Below are 16,267 nucleotides of genomic sequence, written 5' to 3'. Positions count from 1 at the left end.
AAAAAAAAAAAAAAAAAAAAAAGAGACAGTTTGAGACAGTTTCACTCTGTCATCCAGGCCAGAGTGCAATGGCACAATCTCGGCTCACTGCAACCTCTGCCTCCCGAGTTCAAGCGATTCTCCTGCCTTAGCCTCCCAAGTAGCTGAGATTACAGTTACCCACCACCACACCCAGCTAATTTTTGTATTTTTTAGTAGAGACAGGGTTTCACCATGTTGGCCAGGCTGGTCTCGAACTCCTGACCTCAGGTGATTCACCCGCCTCCACCTCCTAAAGTTTTGGGATTACAAGCATGAGCCACCACACCTGGCCAAAAGATTGTTTTTAATTAGTCAGGCATGGTGGCATATGCCTGTGGTCCCAGCGACTTAGGAGGCTGATGCGGGAGGATCACTTGAACCCAGGAGGTCTAGGCTGCAGTGAGCTATGACTATACCACTACACTCCAGCCTGGGCAACACCCTGTCTCAAAAAAAAATATCTAAATTTGGTCAACTGGATTGAATTGAGATGAAGACTTGAAATAGTAACTTCCTATTTCTGAAATATTAACATTCAAAAACTTAGTCAAATGCAAGGGGGTAGAGGATAACGTTTTAGGGAAGTAAGCAGTTTGAGAGTGGTATACCTGGAGTTCAGCAAGCGGAACAAGCAATCAATGAAGTGATATGGGGGCAATAGAGCAAAAAGGAATAGGCTCCCTCAAAGCAGAAAAATTGGACAACAGCTAGTCTTAAAGGGATTTCAGCAGTAAGACTGTAAAAGTTGTCTCATGTAAAACATATAGAATTTATATCTGCAGTAATTAGTGCTTCTGTCTCGTCATTTTGCTTTGCATAAATTTTTTGATGGCACTGGTAGTCAGTCTTACACTGTTACGGTCATACTTTCTTGACCACACAAATGTAAAATGTTTGATCCAGGTTTAAGATTCTGCTCAAGTTCCTGAACCCACAACAAAAAAGATATAAATAACTCTGATAAAACTGGCTGTAAACAAACAAAACAGGACAAGTTCTAAAAATTCATTCATTCATCTATCGTCTCATTCTACCTGCCAAAATAGAGAGAGAGAGAGAGAAAGAAACTCTGGAATTTGCAAATATGGTTTAAAACAGGAAAGTTCAATGTATATAGTTATTAATAATAACTCATATAATTAGTAATTTAAGCACATCTATATAATAAATATATAGTTTTAGAAATTATATGTATTAATACTAGGCAGCCTGTAAGAGAGTCCCAATGATCCCCATTGCCTGTTTTGTTTTGTTTTTTGTTTTTGAGAGGGAGTCTCTTTCTGTTGCCCAGGCTGGAGTGTAGTGGTGCGATCTTGGCTCACTCCCAACCTGCACTTCCCAGGTTCAAGCAATTCTCATGCCTCAGCCTCCCGAGTAGCTGGGATTACAGATGCCAGCCACCCCACCATGCTAGTTTTTGTATTTTTAGTAGAGACGGGGTTTCACCACATTGGCCAGGCTGGTCTTGAACTCCTGGGCTCAAGTGATCCACCCGCATCAGCCCCAAAGTGCTGGGATTATGGGCGTGAGCCACTGTGCCTGGCCTCCCACCTCCTGTTCTTCATCCTCTGTGTGATCCTCCCCCTTTGAATGTGGGCTGGTCTTAGGTACTACTAGCAAATGGAACATAGCAGAGGTGATGGGGTGTGACTTCCCAGATTGTGTAACAAGAAGACTCTGGCTTCTATTTTTGGTGCTTCCTCTTGCTCTCCTGCTTTCTTTCTTCTTTGCTCTGAACAAAGCCAGCTGCCATGTTGTGAGCTGCTTTATTGAGATGCCCATGTGGCAAGGCACTGATGTCTGTAGCCAAAAGCCAGCAACCCAAGGCCTGCCAAAAGCCACGTGCATGAACTTGGACGTGAATCTTCTCTCAGTTGGGCCCTGAGATGATGACAGCACCAGCTAACACCTGGATGACAGCCTTGTGAGATACCCTGAGCCAGAGGTACCTAGCTAAGTCATGTTTGGATTACTAATCAACAGAAACGTTGGGAAAATAAGTTTTTTGTTTTAAGCTGTTAAATTTTGGGCTAGATAGGTAACTAATATGTTATATAACTACAATACAGGATTATTTGTATTATATAAATTTAATATGTATATGTAACTATATATAGTATATGCCTTAGTCCATTTGTATTGCTGTAAAGGAATACCCAAGGCTGGGTAATTTATAAAGAAAAGAGGTTTATTTGGCTCATGATTCTGCAGGCTGTGCAAGAAGCGTGGTGCCAGCATCTGTTTCTGGTGAGGGACACAGGTTTCATCCACTCATGGATGAAGGGGAAGGGGAGCTGGTGTGTGTACCTATCACATGGCAAGAAAGGAAGGAAGCAAGAGAGAGGGGAGGGAGGAGCCAGGCTCTTTTTAACAACCAGCTCTCACAAGAATTAATACAGTGAGAACTCACTAATTACTATGGGGAGAACACCAAGCCATTTATGAGGAATCTGACCCCATGATCCAAGCACCTCCCACTAGACCTACCTCCAACATTGGGGGTCACATTTCAACATGAGATTTGGAGGGGCCAAACCATATCCAAACCATAGCAGTATATAATAATTATATGATATAGTATCAATACAGTTATATTAAGATGAAATACTATAAATTACCTCATATATTAAATATTAATGTAAATTAGTAATAATAGCTAATATTTATAGAGCATTTATCATGTGTTAGGCTATGCTAACTAAAGAGTAAGTACAGTATGATTATGCTACATAAATTATATACCTCCTTTGGAAAATAATACATTCACAGGAAAGCAGAGAGAAAAGAAAGGAAGGAGATGAAAAGAAAAAAATAAAGAAGAGATAAGGGAGAAGGGAGAGGAGAGAAGGAAGAGACATGGAGAGTAAGAAGGAATCAAGACCCCCCTGATTCAGTTACCTATCCCGGGTCCCTCCCACAACATGTGGGAATTCACTCAAGTTGAGATTTAGGTGGGGACACAGCCAAACCATATCATTCTGTCCCTGGTCTCTCCAAATCTCATGTCCTCATATTCCAAAACCAATCATGCCTTCCCAACAGTCCCCCAAAATCTTAACTCATATCAGCATTAACCCCAAAGTCCACAGTCCAAAGTCTCGTCCAAAACAAGGCAAGTCCCTTCCACCTATGAGCCTGTAAAATCAAAAGCAAGCTAGTTACTTCCTGGATACAATGCAGGTACAGGTATTGGGTAAATACAGCTGTTCCAGGTGGGAGAAATTGGCCAAAACAAAGGGGTTATAGGGCCCATACAAGTCCAAAATCCACTGAAGCAGTCAAATTTTAAAGCTCCAAAATGAATTCTTCGACTCCAGGTCTCACATCCAGGTCACATTGATACAAGAGGTGGGTTCTCATAGCCTTGGGCAGCTCTGCACCTGTGGCTTTGCAGAGTACAGCCTCCCTCCCGGCTGCTTTCACAGGCTGGCATTGAGTGTCGGCAGCTTTTCCAGGCACACGGTGCAAGCTGCTGGTGGATTTACCCTGCTGGGGTCTGGAGAGCAGTGGTCCTCTTCTCACAGCTCCACTAGGCAGTGCCTCAGTAAGGACTCTGTGTGGGGGCTCCAATCCCACACTTCCCTTCTGCACTGCCCTAGCAGAGGTTCTGCATGAGAGACCCACCCCTGCAGCAAACTTGCTTGGCCATCCAGGCATTTCCATACATCTTCTGAAATCTAGACAGAAGTTCCCAAACCTCAATTCTTGACTTCTGTCCACCCACAGGCCCAACATCACATGGAAGCTGCCAAGGCCTGGGGCTTCTACCCTCTGAAGCCACAGCCCAAGCTGTATGTTGGCCCCTTTCAGCCACGGCTGGAGCAGCTGAGACACAGGTCACAAAGTCCCTAGGCTGCACACAGCACAGAGACCCTGGACCCAGCTCATGAAGCTACTTTTCCTCCTGGGCCTCTGGGTCTGTGATGGGAGGGGCTGCCATGACGTGCTCTGACATGGCCTGGAGACATTTTCCCCATGGTCTTGGGGATTATAGGCTCCTTGCTACTTATGCAAATCTCTGCAGCTGGCTTGAATTTCTCCCCAGAAAATGGATTTTTCTTTTCTTTCTTTTTTTTTTTTTCTTTATACGGAATTTTGCTCTTGTTGCCCAGGCCGGAGTGCAATGGCAAGATCTCAGCTCATTGCAACCTCCGCCTCCCAGGTTCAAGCGATTCTCCTGCCTCAGCCTCCCAAGTAGCTGGGATTACAGGCATGCACCACCATCCCAGCTAATTTTGTATTTTTTAGTAGAGACGGGGTTTCTCCATGTTGGTCAGGCTGTTCTTGAACTCCCAACCTCAGGTGATCTGCCCTCCTCGGCCTCCCAAAGTGCTGGGATTACAGGTGTGAGCCACCGCACCTGGCCGGGTTTTTCTTTTCTATCGCATAGTCAGGTTACAAATTTTCCAAACTTTTATGCACTGCTTCCCTTATAAAAATGAATGCTGGCTGGGCGTGGTGGCTCACACCTGTAATCCCAGCACTTTAAGAGGCCCAGGTGGGTGGATCATGAGGTCAGGAGTTCAAGACCAGCCTGGCCAAGATGGTGAAACTCCGTCTCTACTAAAAAAAATACAAAAATTAGCTGGGTGTGGTGGTGGGTGCCAGTAATCCCAGTTACTCGGGAGGCTAAGAAGGAGAATTGCTTGAACCTGGGAGGCAGAGGTTGCAGTGAGCCGAGATCGAGCCATTGCACTCTAGCCTGGGTGACAGAGCGAGACTCTATCTGAAAACAAAACAAAACGAAACAAAACCTGAATGCCTTTAATAGCACCCAAGTCACTTCTTGAATGCTTTGCTGTTTAGAAATTTCTTCCACTAAATGCCCTAAATCATCTCTCTCAAGTTTAAATTTCCACAAATCTCTAGAGCAGGAGCAAAATGCCACCAGTCTCTTTGCTAAAACATAACAAGAGTTACCTTTGCTCCAGTTCCCAACAAGTTGCTCATCTCCATCTGAGATCACCAAGCCTGGATTTTATTGTCCATATTGCTGTCAGCATTTTGGGCAAAGTCATTCAGCAACTTTTTTTTGGAACTCTAGAAAGTTCCAAACGTTCCCACATTATCCGGAGAACCCACTCCCAATGTTTACATGAGTTCTTTTCTATTTCCTAAGTGTCTCGGCTGGTTAGAGAAATAAAGGGAAAGAGCACAAGAGAGAGAAATTTAAAGCTGGGTGTTCGGGGGAGACATCACACGTCGGCAGGATCCATGATGTTCCCTGAGCCATAAAACCAGCAAGTTTTTATTAGGGATTTTCAAAAGGGGAGGGAGAGCATGAATAGGGTGTGGGTCACAGAGATCACATACTTCACAAGGTAATAAAATATCACAAGGCAAATGGAGGCAGGGCGAGATCACAGGACCACCGGATGAGGTGAAATTAAAATTGCTAATGAAGTTTCAGGCACATCTTATCAGGAAACAGGGTTTGAGAGCAGACAACCTGTCTGACCAAAATTTATTAGGCGGGAATTTTCCTCATCCTAATAAGCCTGGGAGCGCTACAGGAGACTGGGGCTTATTTCATCCCTTCGGCTTCCACTGTAAAAGGTAGCAAGCCTTAAAGGGGCCGTCTATAAACCTACCTTCAGGGCGCATTCTGTTTCTCAGGGATGTTCCTTGCTGAGAAAAGAATTCAGCGATATTTCTCCTATTTGCTTTTGAAAGAGGAGAAATGTAGTTCTGTTCCATCCGGCTCACCGGCAGCCAGTTCAAAGTTACCTGCCTTGTTCCCTGGACATTGCTGTTATCCTGTTCTTTTTTTCAAGATGGGCCCCAGATCTTCATATTGCTTCAAACACACATGCTCTACAAACAATTTGCTGCAGCTGACACAATCACAGGGGTGGCTGAGGCGACATTCATCCTCCTCAGTTTAGGAAGATGATGGGATAAGAGATTAAAGTAAAGACAGGCATAGGAAATCACAAGGGTGTTGATTGGGGAAGTGATAAGTGGTCCATGAAATGCTTCACACATTTATGTTCAGGAGATTGCCAGTAAATAACACGGCATAAGAAATTATAAAGTATTAAATTTGGGGGACTAATAAATGTCCATGAAATCTTCACATTTATGTTCTTCTGCCCGGCTTCAGGCCAGGCCCCTCCATTCAGGGCGTCCCTGACTTCTCACAACACCACATTTTTCTGCTCTTCTTCTGAACCCTTTCAAACTGCTGCTAATATCTGGCCTGGTTACCCAGTTCCAAAGTCGCCTTCCACATTTTTGGGCTATCTTTTCAGCAATACCCCACTCATTGGTACCTCAATTTACTGTTATTAGTTCCATTTTACGGCTGGGTTTGATAAAGACATATCCAAGACTGGGGAAGAAATAAGAGGTTTAATTGAACTTACAGTCTTCACATGGCTGGGGGCCTTAGATCATGCGTGCGCGGGGAGGAAAAGGCCACTTCCTTTTTTTTTTTTTTTTTTTTTTTTGAGACGGAGGTTCGCTTCTTCGGCCCAGCGCTGGAGGTGCCAGCAGTTCGGATCTCAGCTACTGCAAGCTCTGGCCTCCGCGGTTTACGCCATTCTCCTTGCTCAGCCTCCCGAGTAGCTGCGGAACAGGCCGGCCCGCCACCTCGCCCGGCGCTAGTTTTTGTATTTTTTGTAGAGATGGGCGCGTTTCACGGTGTTAGCCAGGATGGTCTCGATCTCCTGACCTCGTGATCCACCCGTCTCGGCCTCAAAGTGCTGGGATTACAGGCTTGAGCCACCGCGCCCGGCCTGAAAGGCACTTCTTACATGGCAGCAGCAAGAGAAAATGAGGAAGAAGCAAAAGCAGAAACCCCTGATAACCCATCAGATCTCATGAGACTTATTCACTACCACGAGAATAGCATGGGAAAGAAGACCCCCCGCCCTGATATAATTACCTCCCCCTGAGTACCTCCCATGACACATGGGAATCCTGGAGGACGCAGTTGAAGGTGAGATTTGGGTGGGAACACAGCCAAATCATATCAGTTCTCATGAGATCTGGTAATTTAGAAGTGTGTGCTACCTCCCCGCCTCCCCGTGCTCCTGCTTTCACCATGTGAACAGCCTGCTCCTGCTTTGCTTTCCGTCATGAGTAAAAGCTTCCTGAGGTCTCCCCAGAAGCAGATGCCACTTTGCTTCCTGTATAGCCTGTGGAATCATAAGCCAATTAAACCTCTTTTGTTTATAAATTACCCAGTCTTGGAGTACAGTGGTGCCACCTTGGCTAACTGCAACCTCCACCTCCCAGGTTCAAGTAATTTTCGTGCCTCAGCCTCCTGAGTAGCTGAGATTACAGGCCGCCTGCCACCATACCCAGCTAATTTTTGTATTTTTAGTAGAAACAGGGTTTCACCATGTTAGCCAGGCTAGTCTTGAACTCCTGACTTCGGGTGATCCACCTGCCTTGGCCTCCCAAAGTGCCGGGATTACAGACTTGAGCCACCATACCTGGCCTCTGACCAGGTATTTCTTCAGAGTAATGCAACAACAGCCTAATACAGTGACAGTCAGAGCTGTACTGAGAGCAGTGACAGCTGATCTTTCAAATACTCCTTACTGACAAGTTTTCGTGAATCACTGATACCTTTCCATTTGAAGAGCATTCTCCTCGACTCCCTGAATGATGCTATTTAACAAACTACACCAAAATTTAGTGACTAAAAACAACAATAATGATTATTTTCTTGATTCTGTGTGTTGATCAGGCAGGAATTCTGCTTTACATAGTGTTAGCTGGGCTGCAGGGATGGCTGAATGGCTAGTTGCTGCTAACTGCCAGTAGGAATCCCAAATAGGGTTGTTGGCAGAAGCCTCAGTTATCTTCCGTGTAGTATCCCCACCAAATCACTCGAGCTTCTTCTTTTTTTTTTTTTTTTTTTTTTTGAGATGCAGTTTTGCTCTGTCACTCAGGCTGGAGTGTAGTGGTATGATCTTGGCTCACAGAAACCTCTGCCTCCCAGGTTCAAGCAATTCTTCTACCTTAGCCTCCTGAGTAGCTGGGACTACAGGTGCGTGCCACCATGCCTGACTAATGTTTGTATTTTTTAGTAGAGACGGGGTTTCACCATGATGGCCAGGCTAGTCTCGAACTTCTGACCTCAGGTGATCCGCCCGCTTCAGCCTCCCAAAGTGCTGGGCTTACAGGCGTGAGCCACTACACCCGGCCTCACTTGGCCTTCTGACAGCACAATCATGGGTTGAGAGAGCACATGAAGAAACATCACATCTCCTAAGGCTCAGTCTTAGAAGTTCCCACCATGTTCTGTTTGTTCAAATAAGCCACAGGGTCAGTTCCAGTTTAAGGGAGAGAGAAACTCCACCTTTTCCTGGGAAGAGTGGCAAAAAACAAACATGCAGTCATCTTTAGTCCTCCACAGCATCTCTGAAGTTAAGCCTCATCGTTTCAACAGACTAGGGCTAAGTGTCAAATAGTCAACATTTACATTTTGCCCTTTCCCTGAAGCCTAACTTACCTCTTCTCACAATTCTTTTTTTTTCTTTTTCTTTTTTTTTTTCCTTTTTTAGGGCACCGGGGGCCAGCATCTCACCCTGTTGCCTAGGCTGGAGTGCAGTGGCGCTATCTCAGCTCACTGCAACCTCTGCCTCTCAGATTCAAGCGATTCTCCTGCCTGAGTCTCCCAGGTAGCTGGGATTAGAGGCATGTGACACCATGCCCAACTAATTTTTGTATTTTTAGTAGATATGGGGTTTTACCATGTTGGCCAGGCTGGTCTTGAACTCCTGACCTCAAGTGATCTGCCTACCTCAGCCTTTCGAAGTACTAAGATTACAGTCATGAGTCACTGCGTCCAGCCTCTTGTTGCAATTCTTTATTTATTTATTTATTTTATTTATTTATTTTTGAGAGGGAGTCTCACTCTGTCGCCCAGGCTAGAGTGCAATAGCACAATCTCAGCTCACTGCAACCTCCACCTCATGGGTTCAAGCAATTCTCCTGCCTCAACCTCCCGAGTAGCTGGGATTACAGGTGCCTGCCACCACACCCAGCTAATTTTTGTATCTTAGTAGAGACAGGGTTTCACCATGTTGGCCCGGCTGGTTTCGAACTCCTGACCTCAGGTGATCCACCCACCTCGGCCTCCCAAAATGTTGGGATTACAGGAGTGAACCACCGCACCTGGCCCTTTTCTCACAGCTCTAAGAAAAGCTGTCACACAAGAACCTCTTTGTTGCTGAATAACACAGACACATTTCAGTCTTACGTTCTTATTTTCTGAAACATTAGTCATTGCTGACCAGTCCCTACTTTTGAAATGTCCCCTCCTCTTGACATCTATGATATCACAGTCCTTGTTTTCCTCTTAACACCTCTCTAGCATTCTTTTACATTTTTTTTCCTTCTTCTTCTGTTTACTCTTAAGTGCTGGTTTTCAAGATTCTGGCCTGGCCACCTCTCTTTTTACTGTACTTTCTCCCTCTCCTCAATCCACTCCCAAGTCTTCATTTACCATCTATTGGCTTATTCTCCCCGATCTATACTTCAGTCTAAACTCTATCTGTCACCTAAAATAATCAAAAGGGTCAGGATCTAATTTCAAAACAGTTTATTCCAGTCCAAAGTGTGAAGATGGCACACCTGGAAACATCAACTCCAAAAGAAGAAAGTCAGCTTTGTGAAGTCAGGAAGTTTAGGGTTTATTTATATAGACAGAGGAACTTTGAGCAGGATTACAACTCTTTTTAGACAAGGTTGGCACATAGTTATATCAAACTGACTGGTTATAAAAGTGTTTCTTTTGGGGAGAGTACATATAGTTGTTTTCTTGTTTTCTTTTTCTTTTTTTTTACAGAAGTGTAATAGTCATGGGTTTTCTGTCATCTGATCTAAGCAAGGCAGAATAACAAAGAAAAAGTTAATCTGTAACAAAGGTCATTAATTAAGAAGGCAGGAGGTTTTTGTCCCTGACGTCATCTAATTTTCTCTAGTCATTGTACGGGACAAGAAAAATGAGAAAAGGAGTTAATCTATAATCTGAGAAACATGTTATAGCCATATGTGACTCAGATCAGTCTCATCTCTGTCAAGGTTTAAATGTTTTGAGGGGTTCCAATAGCTTTTCTTTTTGAGACAGAGTCTCACGTTGTCACCCAGGCTGGAGTGCAGTAGCATGACCTCCTAGGCTCAAGTGATCCTCCCACCTCAGCTCTCCCAGTAGCTGGGACTATGAGCGTATACCACCACACTTGGCTAATTTTTTGTATTTTTTTTGTAGAGACAGGTTTTCACCATGTTGCCTGGGCTGGTCTTGAACTCTTGAGCTTGAGTGATCCCCCAGCCTTGGCCTCCCAAAGTACTAGGATTACAGGAGTGGGCCACTGTGCTCGGCCGCCAACAGCTTGTTTTTGTTTTGTTTTGTTTTGTTTTGTTTTGTTTTGTTTTGTTTTGAGACAAAGTCTTGCTCTCTTGCCCAGGCTGGAGTGCAGTGGCATAATCTCAGCTCACTGCAACCTCTGCCTCCCGGGTTCAAGTGATTCACCTGCCTCAGCCTCCTGAGTAGCCGGCACTAAGGGTGTGCACCACCACGCCTGACTAATCTTTGTACTTTTAGTGGAGATGGGGTTTCACCATGTTGGCCGGGCTGGTCTTGAAATCCTGACCTCAGGTGATCCACCTGCCTCGGCTTCCCAAAGTGCTGGGATTACAGGTGTGAGCGACCGCACGCAGCCCAACAGCTTTTAAATTGTACTTATGTTCACATATCTATGTCCTCAACTCTAAGTCTGAATATGCAATAGCACATCATTGTTTGAACATCCGATAGACACCTTGAGTCAGACAGGCTTTAATTACAGAAAGTCCACTCAGAAAGGGGAAAAGCTAAAGAAACACTCTAGTCTGAGCCCCCAGGAGTGACTACCAAGGGACTCTATTGCTTCTCCCACCATCTAGGGGGCGCCTTCCAAAACTGGAATGTCACCACTTGGGCATGAGAACCACCCTGGCCGTGCTATTGTCCACACTAAGAAATCGGATGCTCACTCCTTGCTGTTCTTCTCACTGAGCTTGGTTTTTAATTCAAGTCTCATTCTAGCATATACGGTCGCTGGAACCTAAATCACATTCAAACTCTAGCTGTAGGAGAGTCTTGGATATTTAGTTTTTCATTTTCCACCACCTATAGTACAGGAAAAGCTCAAGAAAAATGTGTGGATAAATGTTGATCTAGCTAAATCCCTAATAGCCCAACATGTCTGGGACAGAATTGTCATCTTCCTGCACAGTGCACCCCTGCTCTCAGCTAAACTGGTGCCATGATCTACTAAGTCACACAGTTGAAATATGTGTGAATCATCCTCATTTTCCTCAATTTCTCTCTTTGCCTAACTTGAGTCCCAGCACACACACCACACCCTTTATCACACACCACACCCTTTATCACTAAAATCCCACTGAGCCTACCTCCTTAATATCTTTCAAATCCATCCATCTTCTATTCTTTCCACACAGCTTCAGCTCTGTTCAGTCATTACTCTAACAGAGTCCTAAGTGACCCCCTAGTTCCCATCCGTGCTTCCCCATCTTTATGATACAAAGCAGCCAGAGTAATCTCTTTAGCACTAATCTGATTAAGTCATTCCCTGGTTTAAAAACTATAAAGACTCTTCATTATCCTTAGGATATGGATGAAACTCCTTAGCATGACATACACAGCTATTCATAATATTTTTATGTTGTGTCATCAGTGCTCCAACCCACCCACCCCAGAACTTTTGCCTTTCTTTTTTCTTTTCTTTTTTTGAGACAGGGTCTCACTCTGTTACCCAAGCTGGAGTTCAGTGGCATGATCTCAGCTTACTGGAACCTCCACCTCCTGGGCTCAGGTGATACTCCCACCTCAGCTTCCCAAGTAACTGTAACTATAGGCATGCACCACCATGCCTGGCTAATTTTATTTATTTATTTATTTATTTATTTATTTACCTATTTATTTATTTATTTATTTTTGTAGAGACAGGGTCTTGCCATGTTTCCCAGGCTGGTCTCAAACTCTTGGACTCAACAATCAGCTCATCTTAGCCTCCCAAAGTGCTGGGATTACAGGTGTAAACCACCATGCTCACACGCCCAGGCTTCTCCCTTGTTTTTTAGCCATACTGAATTACTTGCAGTTCTTCAAAAGCTCAGAAGTCTTTCTTATTTTCTGCTTTTAATTAAATATATATTTTAAAATTTAAAACAGAGACAGGGTCCCGCTATGTCACCCAGGCTGGTCTCCACCTCTTGGACTCAAGTGGTCCTCGAATCTTGGCCTCCCAAAGTGCTAGGATTACAAGCATGAGCCACCACGCCCAGCCGGTCTTTTTTTCTTTCCTTTTTTTTTGAGATGGAATTTCACTCTCGTTGTCCAGGCTGGAGTGCAATGGTGAGATATTGGCTCACCACATCCTCCGCCTCCCGAGTTCAAGCGATTCACCTGCCTTAGCCTCCCAAGTAGCTAGGATTACAGGCATGCACCACCACACTCTGCTAATTTTGTATTTTTAATAGAGATGGGGTTTCTCTATGTTGGTCAGACTGGTCTCGAACTCCCGACTTCAGGCGATCTGCCTGTCTCGGCCTCCCAAAGTGCTGGGATTACAGGCATGAGCCACTGCACCCGGCGGTCTTTCTTATTTCTAAGACATTGGCAAATAATTTCAGTCTTTGAAAGAATACTCTGCAGATGAGATCCTGCCAGAGGCCCTAGCTTCTGGAATGCAGGGCTGTGTGCAGGAGAGATTGTTCAAGTTCTGTCTTGCATTTCCCTCATTGTGGTCACTGAGAAATAGCATGGATTCCAGCTGGTGCAGGGGACGCAAAGGAAAATTAAGCTCATTTTTCAGGATGGTCTGACATCAGATTTTTACCTATTTAGCAGATTCTTCATTCTTTATGTCACTGAAGCTGATTCAGTAGCCAGAAAATAGCTTACATAAAGAGGCTTGGTCAGGTTAGGAATTCCAGTAATCTTCAAGGGGTTGTAGTAGTTGAAAAAGCTCATATGAATGAACAATACTTTCCAGCCACACAGAAGTTCACTGTGCTTGACCCTGGGATGGCCAGCCAGATGGAAGCATCCTGCCTCACAGGATGCTTTGAAGAGCAAACCAAAGAGCTCTAGAAAAATCCTTTCTCAGGAAGAAAGGGGCTCTGTTTTCTGAGTCATTTATTCTTTGTTTCTGTTTTTGTTTGGAGACAGTCTCACTTTGTCATCCAGGCTGGAGTGCAGTGGTGGCATGATCTTGGCTCATTGCAACCTCCACCTCCCGGTTCAAGTGATTCTCCTGCCTTAGCCTCCTGAGTAGCTGGGATTACAGGCACCCGCCACCACCACGCCTGACTAATTTTTGTATTTTTAGTAGAGACGAGGTTTCACCATTTTGGCCAGGTTGGTCTTGAACTCCTGACCTCAAGTAATCCGCCTGCCTGGGGCTCCTAAACTGCTGGGATTACAGGCATGAGCCACTGCACCCGACCCATTCCTTTTTTGAAATGTGCAGCAGATTCCAGGATTCGGAAAAGTTAAAGCCTTCCTTTTGCTTCAGAAGTTTCCAAGTATCCAGGAACTGAGTAATAATTCCATCCAAGAACTCGAGCAGCTTATTGGACAAGTGGTAGCAGAGCAAATTCATGCCTTCTTCACACAGTCCAAGTGATGCACAGCCTCATGTCTACTATGTATTCTCCTTTAGACCATGAACAACAAGATCTTGTTTTCATATCTAAAAACCACGAAAAATATTTCTTCTCACAGCAACTAGTGAAAGATGAGGTGAGGCCCGAGCGGAGCCTGCGAGTCATCCTGCTGTCAGAGGCATGTGAACCAGAGCAACTCCATCGTGAATAGGAGCGGGATAAATGAGGTTGAAACCTACTGGTCTACATTCCCAGATGGTTAAGGCATTGTAAGTCACAGGATGAGACAGGAGGTCAGCACAAAATACAGGTCATAAAGACCTTGCTGATAAAACAGGTTGCAGTAAAGAAGCCAGCCAAAACCTACCAAAACCAAGACAGACACGAGAGTGACCTCTGGTCCTCCTCACTGCTATACTCACACCAATGCCATGACAGTTTACAAATGCCATAGCAACATCAGGAAGTTACCCTATATGGTCAAAAAAGGGGAGGCATAGATAAGCCACCCCTTACTAGCATAGCATCAAGAAATAACCATAAAATTGGGCAACCAGTCACCCTCGGGGCTGCTCTGTCTTTGGAGTAGCCATTCTTTTATTCCTTTACTTTCTTAATAAATTTGCTTTTGCTTTGCACTGTGGACTCGCCCTGAATTCTTTCTTGTGCAAGATCCAGGAACCCTCTCTGGGGGTTTGGATCGGGACCCTTTTCCTGTAACACCGCTATACTGTCCGGGTTCAGGCATTGAAGTTATTGGACTGCAGAGGGCACTGCCTCATTCCGTTAAGATGAAAAGCGTTGCTAGAGATCTTCCCAAGACAGTCAGGGACTCTCATTCCCAGCAAAATGACAATTAGGGCAGATTTTAATGTGTGAGCTTGACCTGCATCTATTATGGAACGGTCTTCTAAAAAGTTGTGTGTGCTAGATCTAAAAGACCCATCTAAAGGAAACAAACTTATGATGAAGCATTATGTATTACAAGCCCCTTGTTCCTGGGGTCAGAGCTGCTGTTCTTTAGGTCTGGTCTTTTTTTTTTTTTTTTGAGACAGGATCTCACTTTGTCACCCAGGCTGCAGTGCAATGGCACAATCTTGGGCTCAAACGATCCTCCCACCTCAGCCTCCCGAATAGCTGGGACTATAGGTTGATACCACCACACCCAGCTGATTTTTGTAGAGATGGGGTTTCACCATAGCATATGGACACCATTCTTAGGCTGGTCTCAAACTCCTGAGCTCAAGCGACCCACCCTCCTTGGCCTCCCAAAGTACTAGGATTACAGACATGAGCCACTGCGTCTGGCAGGTCTGGTCTTCATATACCAGTGCTTTGAGGGTTGCTGCCAATGTAAACAAGCAATTGTACAAAAAATAAATATATATATATTTATAGAATAAGTGTGGTATAATAAAAATTACATTTGGTCTTTGGGCCTGGTTCCTGTCGCAGAAACCTTAAAATCCTTGGAATTTCCTGAGTGATAAGAGTATCTTTTGTTATTCACAACAAGCCCCTGATCTTGCATAACATCAGTCACACCTGAACTTGTGCTACGTTAATGCATGACGTAAGGTGTGGCTCCTGTTCCGGATGAAACTGCTCAGGTAAAGACCAAGGGATAAGAGGAGTGGAACTATCAGCCCCACACGCTGACCTTCGGGAAGCAGGCGGGAGAGGGGGCTGGAAATAAAGCTCTATAAAAACTCATGAACAGTGGGTCTTGATGAGCTTCTGGGTTTATGGATTCGTGGGCTGCTTCCAACTGCTAGGAGAGTGGTGCACTCCAACTCCGGGACAGAAGACCCTGTGCTCAGGACTCTTCCAGACCTCTTTATCTGGCTGTTCATCTTCCATAATCAACTGGTAAGTAATACGTTTTCCTGAATTCTGTGAGCCATTCTAGCAAATGATGGAACGCAAGGAGGAGGTCATGGAAACCCCCAAATTTATAGCTGGTCAGTCAGAAGTACCAGGACTTTCAATTGGCATCTGGGTGGGAGCAGTCTTGTGGGACTGAGCTCTAAACTTGTGGTATCTGACATGACTGCAGGTAGATAGTGTCAGTATTGAGTTGGATTGTAGGACACCCAGCTGGTGTTGGAAAATCGGTCAGTGTGGGGAAAAAAAACTCGCACATCTGGTGTCAAAAGTGTTCTGTGTGAGGTTGTAGAGAAACAAGTGTATTTCTTAGAATACGTAAATTAAAAAACACATAAAAGGAATCAGAATTCTTGCAAGTGGAGGGAAGAGTCTGTAGTTCCTAAAACGAGACACAAGAGGGCAACAAATAACCTCCAGAGCCTTGCCGTCGAGTTGCTTTTCTTTCTAAGGGGTTTACACTTTAGTTGATTGCTAATATAGTTCATGTAGCAAGAATATTGAACTATGCCTGACAGGATGAAAGGCTCCTGATGACTAAGACCTGTACTTCATTTATAGTCAGTTTCCTTCTCAATGCCAGGCACTGCGTTGAGTACTGATATTTTAAAAAGATGAATCAGTCAAGGAGTCAAGAATTTCGTGGGAAAGAGCAACAAGTGATTCTTATTTTTTTATTTCCCCAAAATATGAAGAAACAAATGGTCAAACCCATTTCCATGAGTAATACTAA

General features: G+C 44.6%; 1 pseudogene; it reads left to right on the top strand.

Moving 5' to 3' along the window:
- Positions 1 to 13,862, top strand: part of LOC108543649 (Fanconi anemia core complex-associated protein 24-like) — a 16,252-nt pseudogene extending 2,390 nt beyond the window's left edge.
- Positions 13,863 to 16,267: the final 2,405 nt, after the last annotated feature.

This window comes from Rhinopithecus bieti, unplaced genomic scaffold (genome assembly GCF_001698545.2).
Source record: "Rhinopithecus bieti isolate Rb0 unplaced genomic scaffold, ASM169854v2 scaffold_23748, whole genome shotgun sequence".
NCBI lineage: Eukaryota > Metazoa > Chordata > Mammalia > Primates > Cercopithecidae > Rhinopithecus > Rhinopithecus bieti.
The sequence above is the reverse complement of the archived record's forward strand: the minus strand, read 5'-3'. Positions and strand labels throughout refer to the sequence as shown.